Source organism: Balaenoptera musculus, chromosome 12 (assembly GCF_009873245.2).
Source record: "Balaenoptera musculus isolate JJ_BM4_2016_0621 chromosome 12, mBalMus1.pri.v3, whole genome shotgun sequence".
In the NCBI taxonomy this organism is placed as follows: domain Eukaryota; kingdom Metazoa; phylum Chordata; class Mammalia; order Artiodactyla; family Balaenopteridae; genus Balaenoptera; species Balaenoptera musculus.
This window is the reverse complement of record NC_045796.1, coordinates 87,937,779-87,953,525: the sequence shown is the minus strand read 5'-3', so window position 1 is coordinate 87,953,525 and position 15,747 is coordinate 87,937,779. Positions and strand designations below refer to the sequence as shown.

At 31.5% G+C, this 15,747-nt stretch overlaps 1 non-coding gene across 1 annotated transcript; it reads left to right on the top strand.

The window, feature by feature from the left end:
- The first annotated feature begins 3,914 nt into the window (after positions 1-3,914).
- On the top strand, positions 3,915-3,987 carry TRNAR-UCU. The gene has a single exon. It is a non-coding gene; the product is annotated as a tRNA-Arg (tRNA).
- Positions 3,988-15,747: the final 11,760 nt, after the last annotated feature.

Genomic DNA, 15,747 nt, shown 5'->3' with positions numbered 1-15,747 from the left:
CTCTGTAATGGCTTATATGGGAAAAGAATCTAAAACAGAGTGTATATATGTATATGTATAACTGAGTCACTTTGCTGTACACCTGAAACTAACACAACATTGTAAGTCAACTGTACTCTAATATTTTTTTTTTAAATATTCATAATTAACTTATTCAAACAGATATTTATTAAGGTTCTGCAACAGGCTCTGTGATTGCTGATGATGATACATTAGTGATAAAAACAAAGACTTTGTCCCAGTGGAGATTATATTCTTATTAGAGAAAATGGTGGAAAGAACTTTAATAATATGTTGAATGGCCATATGGGCTTCGGAGAAAATCCAAATAGAATAATCAGCTTCTGATGGAGGTGACATGGGACTGATATTTTAAATACAGTAATAAGGAAAGGTATCTCTGATGAGATAACATTTGGGCCAAGCCCTGCAAGAAATTGGCAAAGAATGTTGGAGAAAAGGACACATGCAAAACTCTTTTAAGAAGAGAATGACTAGGGAATTCCCTGGCGGTCCAGTGGTTAGGGGTAGGCACTTTCACTGCCAGGGCACAGGTTTGGTCCCTGGTCTGGGAACTTAAAATAAAAAGAAAAAGAGAGAGAGAGACTAGAGATTTAGAAGAATATCAAGGAAACCACTGTAACTGGGGTAGAGAAAATGGGAGGGTATGAGGGAAAAGTCATAAAGGTAGGCAGAGCATAGGAATTTCACCTGAGTCAGATGGAAAACCAATGGAGGATTTTGAGCAAAGAATGACAGGATCCAACTTTCATTTTTAAAGGACAGTTATTGTGAGAATAGACTAACAGCACACACAAGTAGATAAAGAGACAATGTAGGAGGTTATTGCAGTAAACTAGGTAAGAAGTAAAGACACAGCTTGGGCCATGGTGTGGGCAGTGTTGTGAGAAATGGTTTTATTTTGTATATACACGGAATGTAAAATTAACTATTAGCTAAATAATTGGATATGTGTTGTAAAGTAAAAGAGATACAATGATGGTTCTAGGGCTTGTAGCTTAACTGAAAAGGTGGAATTGCCCTTTAGCTAAATGAACTACACTGGAAAGGAGAAAGTTTGAAGGAGCAAATCGGGAGTTTCACTTTCAACAGGTTAATGATATGCCTCTTGTTGTTACATATCCACATCTGGCGATCAGAATATGGAACAAAGCTGTTGATATAATTCAGGATTCATCAACATACTCCTGGTGTTTATGTACTGGAGCTAGATAACAACATTTACAGAGTCCATGGTCTTGATACAATAACAAAGCAGCTAGGCTTTTGTAGTTGGTTCTTGAGTGATAGGAAAAGCCTGGAAATACTGACTTGAGAATTAGTTACATAGAAACCATAGGTGATACTGAGCAAATTCTCTAGATTGGAAATTATAAAGACAGAAAAGAGACCATTGGGCAATTATGATTTCAGAAATGCTTTCTGTACTCCTGGGTACAAACCACCACAGTCAAATGTCTTTAATGGGAAATATATCAAGCCATTCAATAACACTCTCATAGTACCTGTGAGAAAATATCTAGAGTGGACATGGCATCCACTAATGCTATCTTACAAAACAGATTGTATTTAACTAAATTATTTTTTGCTATCATGATGATAGATGTTAACACAAATATCTCTGTATATTTTACATTTAAATACATTGTTATTCATTATTCTGGTTTTTCAATAGCCTTTTCACTTTGGACATTTTCTAATACTTTGTATTTTTTTTCATTGTCAAACCCCTTCTTAAGCAGCTCTCATTGGCCAGGTAACATCAAGTTTAGTTTTGCATTTAAACAGATGTTGTTAAATATTTTAAGCTTTTCAAGTGTTTGTAGGTTATCTACTCTGCTATATTTTTGGAACAGAAGTTAAATTCAAATTTTGAAGAATTTTTTCTTATGTTGAGAGGTAGAAGACTTTCTCACTTTGAATCATTATTTCTAGCTGTATTCTTTCTATGAGGAGCCATTTAGATGTTTAAGGTAGCTAACACATAATATAACGAATATGCAATAACTTATTTAAATGTTCTCAACTTAAATTATCTAGAAAATTTAAATGTAGAGATAAGTTAGATGGTCTGACATTTCTGTGATTCTAGGGATTCCATATTAGCCATGTTGTGAATCTGTGCATCAGTTCAGAGTCTTAGAAAATCATGCAGTCTGTGTCTTTTTAAAATAAATTTTATTTTATTGATACCTATATCTCTAGCATCTAAATAATGCCAAAACACACTGGACGCTGGTATTAACATAATTAAATCATATATCCCTACAGCACTATTAACTGAAAAGCTAGTGTGTGCCAGACAAAGTCAGCAAGACATTGGTCATAGACATTAACTGCACTGAGATGTGAAATTAATTCAACCATAAGATGCCAGAGTAAATGGAATCAGATTTCCCTGTTCATTCTCCAAAGCACCATCCTAGCTCACAATGTTGCTAAGAACTTTTAAAGACTTTAATAGAAACTTACTGTCATTTTCTAATGACTTTTCTAATCTCTTTTTCCCCCAAATTACTGTCACAGTGGCTATTTTTTTATAGTAGTGCAGTGAACTTTGAATACAACCTATTTTCTTGCCTACTTTCTCCCAGTCATGCATATTTGTCTTAATCCTTTTCCTATTTTCTCAGTTTTGAAGAGAAAATAGTCACATTATTTTTACCTCCACAATATTTCCAACTTTGTTGGTTTCCAACAGCAGAAGCAGCAGCTCCAAAGGTTTAATTGGAGGAGTGAATCATGCTTCCATAGAAATGAGGAGACCCTAAGTGGTATTAATTTATCAAAGGCTGTTAGATTGTCTGAAGAAGAATCAAAGGCTACTTTAAAAAAATAATTAAACTAGGTTAGGTAACAGATATAGGGAAGTATATACCGTACAAATCTTCTCACTGGAATTTATCCCATACCTTCTTTTAGAGATAAAATAACAGGGGGTGATTTCCAATTTGCTAAAATAACTTAGAACTTTGGGAAATACTTATGTTTTTATCATTATTATTAATTTTAATGGTGCAAATGTATATCAAATGTGATAGGTAAGAACCATAATTGAATTTTAATTCCCATATTTTTTAGCAGCTTCTATGTGCTGGGCATTATAATGTAAAATTCTAATGGATATAATGATATAAGAACATACTTCTTTCTCTCCAGGAATTTATAATCTGGTATAATTCATTTTGTTCATGAAATATAAAAACAGTATGTATATACAATCTGAGATCAGAATCTCAATAAGCACTTTGGTAAATTGCACGAACTGTGTTTAATAATAAATACAAAGTCATTTCAAAATTGATTAATTTTAATTATTTTAATGATAGAATCAGTTGTATAGTTATATATCTGACAGCTTCAAAATTTACATGCATATAGTAGTCCCAAATAAAAAATCCGTTATACCCAAATCCTACTTTGTTCAACTAAACACAGTCATTCAATGCTATTAATTAGTTTTATATAGATAAATATTAAAATTTGTATGATTTATTTCAATACCTAATAAACAAAAATCCATTAGTCACATGAAATCAGCTTCTCCTGGGTTTAACTACTTGAAAATCTTTCTAATGTTCACTAAGGAAACACTATTTTAAGCTAATTTAATGCTTTGTATCGTAATTGAGGTCAAAGATTAGACTCATACAGAACACAAATATTTATATAATAATTTATTATCTACAAAAGAATAATTCTGCTGACTGATAAACTTACGAAAATGTGCTTGATAGGCTTAATTTTAATGAATTTCTTTTAATACATAGTTTTCTGTCAGTGGAATATAAACAGAAGTTAAATAATCAGTATGGACAATACATTTGGTTTATTATTCTTGTTTAATCTGGCCTCGAAATGCACTAAGTTAAAAATCACTAGTGATAGGGATTTCCCTGGTGGTCCAGTGTTTAAGACTCTGTACTTCTAATGCAACGGTCCCAGGTTCGATCCTTGGTCAGGGAACTAAGATCCCACATACCATGTGGCCAAAAAGAAAAAAAAAAAAAAAAAATCATTAATAATAAGGAAAAATCACAAAAATGTTTTGAAAGATAATTCACAATTTGTTTTGGGTTTTTTCCACAAGACTCCCTAAATCCTAAATCAGGGCTCCCTCTGCTTTTTCTTCTCCTTCACCCTTTGGCCTGATGAATGGTAGACAAAACCTCACAGTATCTCTAACCTCCCTGTGCCTTAGCACTGTCTATTAGTCTTTGTTTGACAACATTCAACACCAGCCTTCTCCACAGCTTTTCCAAATAACCACAGCTCTTCCATTTTGCTCTATTTTACCACTTACCTGTAGCTCAGAACACAAACTAACAGAATATTCAATCAACAAGAAACTCTCTCAAAATCAAGTGCATTCCATTCTCATCCGTGGTGAATTCTGATCTCAGGAAATACAACAATACTTATATGTCTTGTCTCTGTCTTCAGACTCCCTCTTGCCTTTAATGACCATTTCTCTCAACTTGTAAATATGTTTAGGTCTACTTCATGTTCATCTTATAATTATTTGTTTACCCTATATTATTTTGCAAAATCTCTGCAAATCTCAGTCTATCATGGATTTCATTCAAAAGCAGAATACAAATTTCATGTAAATTAAAAATACCATCCCGGTATTTAAATTGTAAAAATAAAATATAACAATTGAAAATCAAAAGAACTGTTAATAGCTTCAATGGAAGAGGGGGTTAATAATATTTGTAATCTTTTCCAAGCTTTCTTTATCTACATTGTTGATGAATAACTTCAAACATTCGTCTGGTTTGACCTTTATTAGATTTCTTTGCTTACTCATTATATATAGTAAATTATAATATTCTAACTTACAATTATCATTCATATGGAATGGCAGGAAGAGTTTGACAGTTTTGTCAGGCAATTTAAGATAGTTGGATTGAACATGGACCCAGACACTATGAAAAGACTTCTCATTTGCCAAATAAATCTTACTCTATGTTGCTTCTTATAAATGAATTTGTTAGAGTAACAACACTGAAATTCCCCAAAAGGCATGTAAGGAAGGATAACTTTACAACACAAAACACTTACTTTTACTGACTATAAAGTCAAGGCATTCATATACAAGTGAGGTAGCCAAATGAAATTCATATGATCCTTTATAATGAGTTAAACATCGTATTTCAATAAAATTTTCTACAAAAATTTATAATAAATTGAAATGTCCGTGATAAATATTTAAATAAGCAGAAATTTGAAAAGCCACACTAAAACTCTAAACATTTTACAGTTAAATGCAAGAATGTCAAAGGAGTGTTTCTTGTAAATAAACTAACTAAATTTGTTTTGATTATGTAGTTATGCCATTAATATAACTTAATGGTAACCCTAATCTGGGTTATATTAACATTTTAGTTTCTACATATATCTAATATGTAAATTTTCTTCAGCTGTCTACTTTATGTTTTCCTTAAAATATAAATGTGTACTCAAAATACTTGTGCTTTCATATGCTCAAAGGCGTCTTATTTGGAGATATTGAAACTTTCTCCCTATAGTTTCAACTATAATTTTAGAAAAGCTGAGTCAAATTACTTAATATTTTTAATCTCTATTATTACACGCAGAATGTGTTCAGTGCTCTAGGAGATGCATCACTGTTTTCAAATATAAAGACTGAATTTGTTTTGCTAGTGGTAATTTGATGCCTACTTTTGGTTAAATAAAACTCTGAAAAACACTTTTTAAATTTTATGCATAGAGTTATTACATTTGCCAATGACATTTTATCTATTTGCTTTCCAAATCATAATAACATCTCAAGTGTTAAGGCAGTGCTAAATTCTCATCTATAATAGTTTGGCTTTCCCAAGAAACACTGAAATGTCATTCTTAGTATTATATATCCTGACATTTTTTCTTGAGGTATATTCATAGGACACATATCACCAAACTATTTTAGTTTAGTCATCTGATTTGATTTAGTGATTAAATTTTCTCTTTATTGACTTTATTGGTGTCATGAAATCTAATCATATGTAAATATATAGAATGATATACAGAACAAATATATAGAACAAAATATATAGAACAATATATATAGTATGTGTACAATATATAGAAAATAATAAAATAAAACAATAATAAAATAAAAACAATAGCAACAGCCAAAAGTCATGAAAGTAGCTTCCTTTGAACAACTACTTAGGTGTGGAAAAGTAATATTAAAATGAATGTTTTTTATTAAATATCACACAGCACTAAGTTGTGTACCCACAGATGGAGATTTAACCAAAGTCACAATTTTGAAATCTTAAGTCAACACTAAATCAAACTCAGTCAGCATATAATTAATAGTCACATTTTCACTATAACAATTCACTCTAATAAAGCAGAGTGTGGGTTGCCTTGTATGTTCAATCTCTATTTGAATATAAATGACCTTCCTTGAAAGTACTCAGATGGATATCCTTGAATATCAGCCCCGACCCATCTTTTCTAGTCTCGTCTGCTCTAAGTGTGATAACCACTCATAGCGTAATTTACACATATGTGCTCAAGTGCACGCACACACACAGACACAGACACAGACACACACACACAATAATACGTCCACAGCTACATTTATTACAGCAGATCATTGCTTACATCCTTGCTCGTATAATATCTAATGCTTACTTTTCCACAGTATATGTCTTTGGTATCATGTGACATTAATTAATATAGTCTGAGGAAGAAATTTTGTCTCTGGCAAATTTTTCTTTATATAGATTTTAACATTTAACATCTCAAAATTAATGAAACTTATATCTGGTTTTGCTACTAAGACTACCATATTTTAAAAAGTTTCTATAGTTTTCATTGTTCTTCCTCTTCTGGAGGTAAAACTATCAGTTTTGTACTCAAAAAATTTACCTTTGATTGTCATAATAGATAAAATAGCATACATACGTTTTAAAACATTAAAAACTGATGAATAATAGAAAATGTGCAAGATTGCTAAACTGAAAACTGTAAAAATGTCAAAAGAAATTAAAGAAGTTCTTAAGTAAATGTATGTATATGTATATATATTCCATAAGGATGGATTGGAAGAGTTAATATTACAGTCTTCGGGAAGACATAAATTCTTACCTAATCTATAGACTTAAGTGTAATCGAAATAAAAATCTATAACAGACTTTTGGGGGTGGAAATTTGTGGGTAATTTATTCAGTTTATTGTAAAACTAATATATAAATGCAAAGTAATAGAACAGTCAAAATTAAAACATATATGCATTCATATCTCTTAAAAAAGAAGAAAGTTGGAGGAAGTACACTGCTATTACCTGGTTTTGAAGCTTACTATAAAGCTACAGTAATTCAGAACACTGCAAACTGCTAGAAAAACAAACAAAAATAAGGAATAAAACATAATATAGAGTCCAGAAGTAGACTCACACATATAGCATGTATTAATTTTCCACAGAGGCACCAAGACAATTTAATAGGGAATGGAAAGTATTTTCAGCAGAAAGTGTGGAAATTATTGGTTAAATACGGAAAAAGGGAACTTCAACATTTATATCAAACACAAAAATTAACCCAACATATTAAAGAAACATAAAGTAATATATTCACAGCATTGGAGTAAGCAAAGTTTTCTAAACAAGAAGAAAAAAGCACTATCCATAAGAGAAAAAAATGTTATTTAGGCTTCATCAAAATTAAAATTTTATGCAACTTTGTAGGCATCATTTGAAAAATGAATATTGTTCAATAACATTTGTTGTCTGGGAAATTAGTTGTCAAATTAAATTTGGCAATAACCTAAATGGCTAATAGTAAAATCATTGGCAAATCAAATGTTGGTGAGAATGCAGAACTACTGGAACTTTTATTGTTTGCCAGAGGGCTGTGAAATTATACAAAACCTTGGAAAACTATTAGACAGCTTTATAAAATTAAATACGCATGTATTTTTTTACCCAGTTCCATTCCTAAATACTTACACAGAAGATATGAAAATTATTTTCAAAAAATATATAACAAGAATATTTATATCAATTTTATAACAGACCAAAATCCAAACACCCCAACTGGATAACTGACAAACAATTTTGTCCCTCAACAGCATAACTGACAACAAATTTGGTCTGTACAATCAATGGAATACTACTCAACGAAATACAAAAAATTCACTACCGACCTTCACAACAATGGAGATGAATCTCAAAAATATTATATTGAGTTTGCAAAAAAGCCAGGAACAATATGGTTATTTCATTTATATGAATTATTCTGTTTTTATGAAGATCAAACCAAGTGAAACAAACTTATGGTGGTATAAGTCAGAGCACTGGTTTCTTACTAGAGACAAAGAATGACAGGAAGGGTCAGAAGGAAATTCTCTGGGATGATGAACATGTTTGATATGTCTATTGGGGTACTGGTTACATAGGTGCATACAAACATCAAAACTAAACAAATAGTACACCTAAGACGTGTTCATTTCACTCTATGTATATTTGACCCCAATTAAAAAATATACAATGCAGTGAGAATTAGATGCAAAATAATCACCAATCTAACAAAATTAATAAAGCCCAGACTTTTAAAATACTCTTTAATTTCGGTTGCTTGTATGAAACTTCACCATAGCAGATTTTTTTAGTACAACTAAAATCTCCTTTTGTCATCTTATTAGATTCCTCTTTACTATTACTAGAAAAATAAGCAGATAGTAGCTTAATCATTATTTTAAAATAAATGGATATTATATGTCCCTTGCAATATGTATAGTTTTGATACTTTGTTTTCAATGAATCTCCTTTATTCCAGATAAATTGTGTCTATTAAGAATATAACAGTAAAATAATGACATCAAAAACTGTAAAGTTTTTGATTGTTGTTAACTTGTTAATGTAAAATTTGTGAAAATACTTTTGTCAAAATGAACTGCACCCACTTAACTAAACATTAACTAAATTTAGACTAGGATAGCAGTGTATGAAATCCTTGTGTCATATGAGCAGCCAATGAGACTTAAATATTAAGATCACAGTGAGATATCTGCAAAGTTATAAAAATAATGTTACAAATTCTGGAATCACAGAGCAGTAAAATTTTTAATCATTGTTTTTCTTCTGAACCTGAAAAAGCTCCTTTATTTGTCTTGATTGAATGCTCTAAGTCATCAAATGTCCACAAGCCATTTTCCAAATGAAAAACTAACCTAATCCAATATATGATTTCTATGATCACTGTTTCATCCCTTGTGTTCAAAGGAATATTTTTCATGACTGGTATACACTATATATTTCAGGTATTTCTCTGTAAAATTCATTATGACACCAGCCTCTTTCAGTTATCCAATAAAATGTCTCTACTATGTGCCAAGCTTAAAAGCCAGTTTCTACGCCCTCATTTAAATGGATCACTTTCCTGTATTAATCCCGGTAAATCTATATTTCCTCTTGAAAATCCAGTCTCTAGGACTGTGTGATGCCTTACTCTTTGAATATCTCTAACCATTCCTTTAGCCTCTTCTTATGGAAGTAATACTTTTATGGACACCTTAACGCTGCCTTATATGCTCCTTTTCTATGTTCTTCAAATATTCTTACACTGCAGTAGCATGTTGTATTATAGTGTTTGCATTTTCCTCTATCCCTCACTTGATTGTCAGCTCCTTGAAGGAATAAAACTTGTCTTATTCATCTCTTCTTTCCCAAAACTTGACACTTGTTACATGGTCAGTAAAATTACTTAATGAATGAATGAGGAAGATATAAGAAAAATACCAGCAATAATATACATCAGTTTATACGATTTTTAACAGAAGGCAATAAGTACATGATGAAGAATGATTTGTGATCTGGAAAAGTTTTCTTGTAGAGATCACTTTTTTTTTTCTTTCTTTCCTTTTCTTTCTTTTCTTTTTTTTTAACTCTCTTCATAGATAATGAAACAACATTGAGTTTCAGTGGGAGACTAGATTTCAAAGGACCCCTAAGTGCTTTTTCAGAGGAGACTAGAAATGAGAAAGACAATAATAAAGAGGGATCAAACCATTTAGAAGGAAGAGTTTGTAAAATAATCCAGAGAAATAAAAGTACTTATAGAGTCTAAAACAATTTTTTTTGGCCCTATATGAAGGTTAATTTTATTTGTCAACTTGGCCAGGCAATAGAACCCAGATATTTGGACAAACGTCTCTGGACATTGTTGTGAAGCTATTTTATTTGATGATATTAACATTTGAATCAATAGATTTTGAGTAATGCAGATCATCGACCTTAATGTGGGCATGTCTCATCTATTCAGTTAAAAGCCTAAAGAAAAAGAATAAACTCTTCCAAAGAAGAGGGAATTCTGCTAGCAGACTGCCTTCAAACTTAAGCTGTACCATCAGCTCTTTCCTGAGTCTCCAGTCTGTTGACTTACCTTGCAGATTTTGGATTTGCCAGTCTCCACAATTACATGAGCCAATCCCTTGTAATAAATTTCTCTAGATAGATAGATGAGAGATAGATAGATAGATAGATAGATAGATGGATAGATAGATGATAGATAGATAGATAAATGATAGATAGATAGATGATAGATAGATGATAGATAGATGGATAGATAGATAATAGTTGATGTATGGATAGATAGATAGATAGATAAATGATAGGTAGATGATAGATGACAGATAGAGAGATAGATGGATAGATAGATGATAGATGGATTGATAGCTAGCTAACTAGATAGATGATAGATAAATGATAGATGGATAGATAGATCATAGAAAGATGGATAGATGTATAGATAGGTAGACAGATAGATGATAGATGGATAGATGATGGGTGGATAGATAGTTAGATGGACAGATAGATAGGTGGGTGATAGATAGATAAGAGATACAGACAAGACAGAAGGAGGGCAGAGAGGGACACTTACCCTGTTAGTTCTGGTTCTCTGGAGAACCCTGACTCCAACATCTTGTTTGCAAGTTTATATTTAAGCATAACTATTTGAAAGACATTAGTTCTTTCTTAAGACACGAAACTAGATTTATAAATTAATTTTAGTTATAACATAAGAAGTCAAAATACAAGTTGACGGCTATGTGTAATAGTTGCTGATGTTTTTTAATGTTGTGAATACTCTATATAAACATAATTCTATAGGAAGTGTAGTAAATGTGATAGAGAATAATTTATTTCACTGAAAATAATACAAAATATTGGGAAAAAAAGCATTTTGATTAACAATAATAAAAAGACAGAGAAGTTAGCCTGAAAATCCTTTGCAAAATAATATTTCAAAATTAATTTAACTGTCTATTTGATTAAAGTCAGCATCTGGTCCAAATATTAATATCACCATATTACTGTCATTTTATTTATAGTGCTTTGTAGGGTTGTAAAATAGCACTTTGTTTTAAATATTCTTCTCTATTTCTTAGGCATTTGGTTAGGGTGATGGACTGTTTTGAAATTTCAAATTAATTTTCATTCAATTCCTGGCTTACACAAATTAGAAGAATAACAGTATGAAGCAATAAGGACTTATGTGACATAAGCAAAATAATAGTAAATGTATGCCAATTGAGAATTGTATGTGTGTGTTTCATGTTTTTAAAACCTAATTAATGATTCATACAGCTTGATTAGAAAGTAGGCAAAGAAAATTTTTCAATATATAAAAACTAAGACAATAAACATGAAGATCTCTCTGTGTGAAAGAGATTTAGTATAGTAACAAATGTTGCTGTTTGTTGTTGTTTAATATTGTTTGCTATCAAAAGCTAACTTAAAAAAAAAAGCTTTGAGATGCAGACGTAGAGGATGGACTTGAGGACACAGGGAGGGGGAAGGGTAAACTGGGACGAAGTGAGAGAGAGGCATTAACATATACACATCACCAAATGTAAAATAGAAAGCTAGTGGGAAGCAGCCACATAGCACAGGGAGATCAGCTCAGTGCTTTGTGACCACCTATGGGGTGGGATAGGGAGGGTGGGAGGGAAAGGCAGGAGGGAGGGGATATGAGGATATATGTATATGCATAGCTGATTCACTTTGTTATACAGCAGCAACTAACAAAACAATGTAAAGCAATTATACTCCCATAAAGATGTTTAAAAAAAAATCTGAAAAAGTAGGAAGTATAATTTTTCCATACTTGTAATTTTTATATAAAGAAACAACTTAAATTTATTTTTTATAAATTAATATAATCTCTGATTTTTAAAAATCACATTTTATGTAAATGGATGAAAAACATTATTTCTGTATAACTCTATATATCTCTGGATGTTACTTTTTTTCTAACTTATCCTCTTTTGGAAAAAAAATGTTTCCCTTTCTTTAAAACTATTTTTTTAAAGTGTTTATTTATTTATTTATTTGGCTGCTTTGTGTCTTAAGTGGTAGCATGCGGGCATGTGGGATCTAGTTCCCTGACCAGGGATCAAACCTGGGCTCCCTGCATTGGAAGCATGGAGTCTTAACCACTGGACCACCAGGAAAGTCCCTGTTTCCTTATTTTTTATTACACAAATATTGGACAGCATGGAAAAACAGCTTAAAATGAATTGAAGTTACTTCAGCAGATAGAAGGAATAAACCAAGATGGCTGAATCTCTGTAAGAACAGAGATCTTTGTGGTTTTACTTAGACTTATGCCCATCTCCATTTCCCCAGCTCTTTTTCCAGAGAAAAATAAACAGATAAAAAAAATACTTGAGACACAATAGCTGAAAACTTTCCAAATCTTATGAAAAACATTAATCTACAAATCTGAGGATCTCAAAGAACTTTGTTATTCAATGAAGTAGGATAAATTCAAAGTTACCCCTTGAAAGACATACATTAAGTCAAAGTTAAAGGATATAAAATAATATAGTAGGGAAACAGTAAACAAAAGAGAGCTTGAGTCATTATAATAGTACCAGATAAGATAAACTTTAAGACAAAATTGTTATTAGAGACAAAATAGATATTTTGTAATGATAAAAGTGTGAATCCATCAGGAAGGCATTCAATTATATACACCTAAATACAGAAATCTTGAATACTTGAAGCAAAATTGACACAGTTGAAGGGAGAAATGGACAAGTTGACAATAATAGTTGCAGACTTAAATACTCCACTGTCAAAATGTACAGAACAACTAAAGAGAAGACCAGCATGGAAAGGTAAGGCAGGAACAACAGTATAAACCAACAAGACTTAACAGACATCTGTGAAATGCTTCACTGCTATCCAGTAACTGCAGAATATATTTTTTTCTCTGATGTACAGGGAGCATTTTCCAAAGGAGACTATATGTTAATTCATAAAAAAGAAAAGTCACAGTACATTTAAAGTATTGAAATCAAACAAATTGTTTCTCTGACCACAATGGAATGAAATTAAAAATATAGAAGGGAAGGATATTTATGAAAATGAAGCAAAACACTCTTCAGTAACCAACAGGTCAAAGAAAAACTACAGTAGAAAATAGAGAATACTTTGAGATGAATGAAAATATACACACAACAAACCAATTTATGAGATGCGGCAAAAGGAGTGCTCAGAGGGAAATTTATATTATAAATATAAATTTATATTAGTATGGAGCATATAGACAACTCACAAAACTAATAAAGAGACTAAGCCAGGTGGTAGGATCCAAGATTCAATATACACAAATCAACTGCATTTCTATATGCTAGCAATTAAAAATCTGAAAATAAAATTAACAAATCCATTAAAACAGCATTAAAAAATAAAATAGTTTGTGTACTGAAAGCTACAAAACATTTTAGAAGCCCCAAATAAATGGGAAAATATTTCTAGGAAGACTTAACTTTGTTAAGATGACATTGGCAACACTTCTCAAAATGATCTACAGATTCAATGCAATACCTATCAAAATCCCAACTTGCTGAATTTGACAAACTGATCCTAAAAGACATATAAATGCAAGGAATCCAGCACATCCAAAACTATTAAAGAGGAGAATAAATTTGGAGAACTCACATTTGCTGATTTTAAAACAAACCACAAAGCTACAATAATCAAGATATTGTGGTCATGACACAAGGATAGACATGGAAATCAATAGAATATAATCGATAGTTTAGAACTAAAACTTCATTTTATTATTAACTAATTTTTGATAAAAGGCAAAGAAAATTTAATGAGGAAAGGATAGCCTTTTCAGCAAATTGTGTGACAAGGTATCCAAATGCAAAGAAACAAAAAAAGAAAACAAAAACATCAAACAAAAAAGCAGTCTATTTAGAAAAGCCAGCTCAAAAATGAGTCATAAACCTCCTGTAAGAGCAAAAAGTATAAAACACTTAGAAGAAAACTAAGAAGTAGATCTTCATGATCTTGTGTTAGTGAGTGGCTTCTTATATAGGACAGCAAAAGAACAAGTAATAAAAGAAAAACAGATAAATTGGACTTCATAAAAATTAGAAACTTCTGTGCTTCATTGTACATCATGAGGAAGTGAAATAACCTACAGTATGAAAGGAATGTTTGTAAACCATATATCTTAGAAGTGAACTGCATCCAACATATGTAAAGACCTCTTGCAACCTAACAAAAAGTGAGAATTCAATTTTTAAATTTTAATAAATTGAATTTGAATAGACATTTTTCTGAATAAGGTATACAAACGTCCAAGAAGGACATAAAAAGATACTCAGCTTCATAAGTCATTTGGGAAATGGAAATCAAAATCACATCGAGAACTACTTTACACTCACTAGATTGGCAAAAATAAAAATAAACATAAATATATATAAAAGCAAAACCAGAAACAAACAAAAACAACAAAAAACACAGAAACAACCAAACAAGCAAACAAAAAAGCAGATACTGTTAGAGAGGATGTGGAGAAATTGGCATCTTCATTTATTACTGGTGGGATTGTAAACTGGTGCAAATGCTTTGGAAAACAATTTGGCAGTTCCTCAAAATATTAAATGAGTTACCATATGCTATAGTCTGAATATTTGTGTTCCCACCAGATTCATAAGTTAAAAACCTAATGACCAAGGAGTTGAGGGCTTTGAGAAATGATTAGATCATGAGGGCAGAGTCTTCCTCAGTGTATCAATACCTTTTAAAAAAGAGGCTCTAGAGAGGTCCCTAAACCCTTTCTGTTATGTGAGACCCAAGATGAGTAAGCAACCTGCAACCCAGAAGACGGCCCTCAACAGAACTTGGTCATGCTGGCACCATGATCTTTGACTTCTCAGCCTCCAGAACCATGAGACATAAATGTCTGTTGTTTTTAAGCTACCCGGACTTTGATATTTTGTTATAGCAGCCCAAAAGGACTAAGATACCATATGACCCATCAATTCTACTTTTATGTATATAAACCTAAGAGAAATTAAAATGTATTTCCTCACAAAAACTTCATATCATAGCATTATTAATGATAACAACAACATAGAACAACCCAAGTGCCTACAGTATGAGTGAAACATGAACACATTATGCTAAACGAAAGAAATATTTCACAAAAATCTACATACATGTTCTATGAATTCATTTTATGAAATGTCCAGAATAGAAAAACTCATAGGGTCTGTAGTTACATGGGGTTAGGAGAAGGAAAATGGGGGGATGACTTCTAATGGTTGCAAAGATTCTTTAGGGGATGATGAAATGTTCTAAAATTACATAGCAGTGATAATCACCCAATTTGAAAAGCACACTGAAAAACACTGAATTTTAGACTTTAAAAAGGTGAATTTTATGATGTGTGAATTGCATCTCAA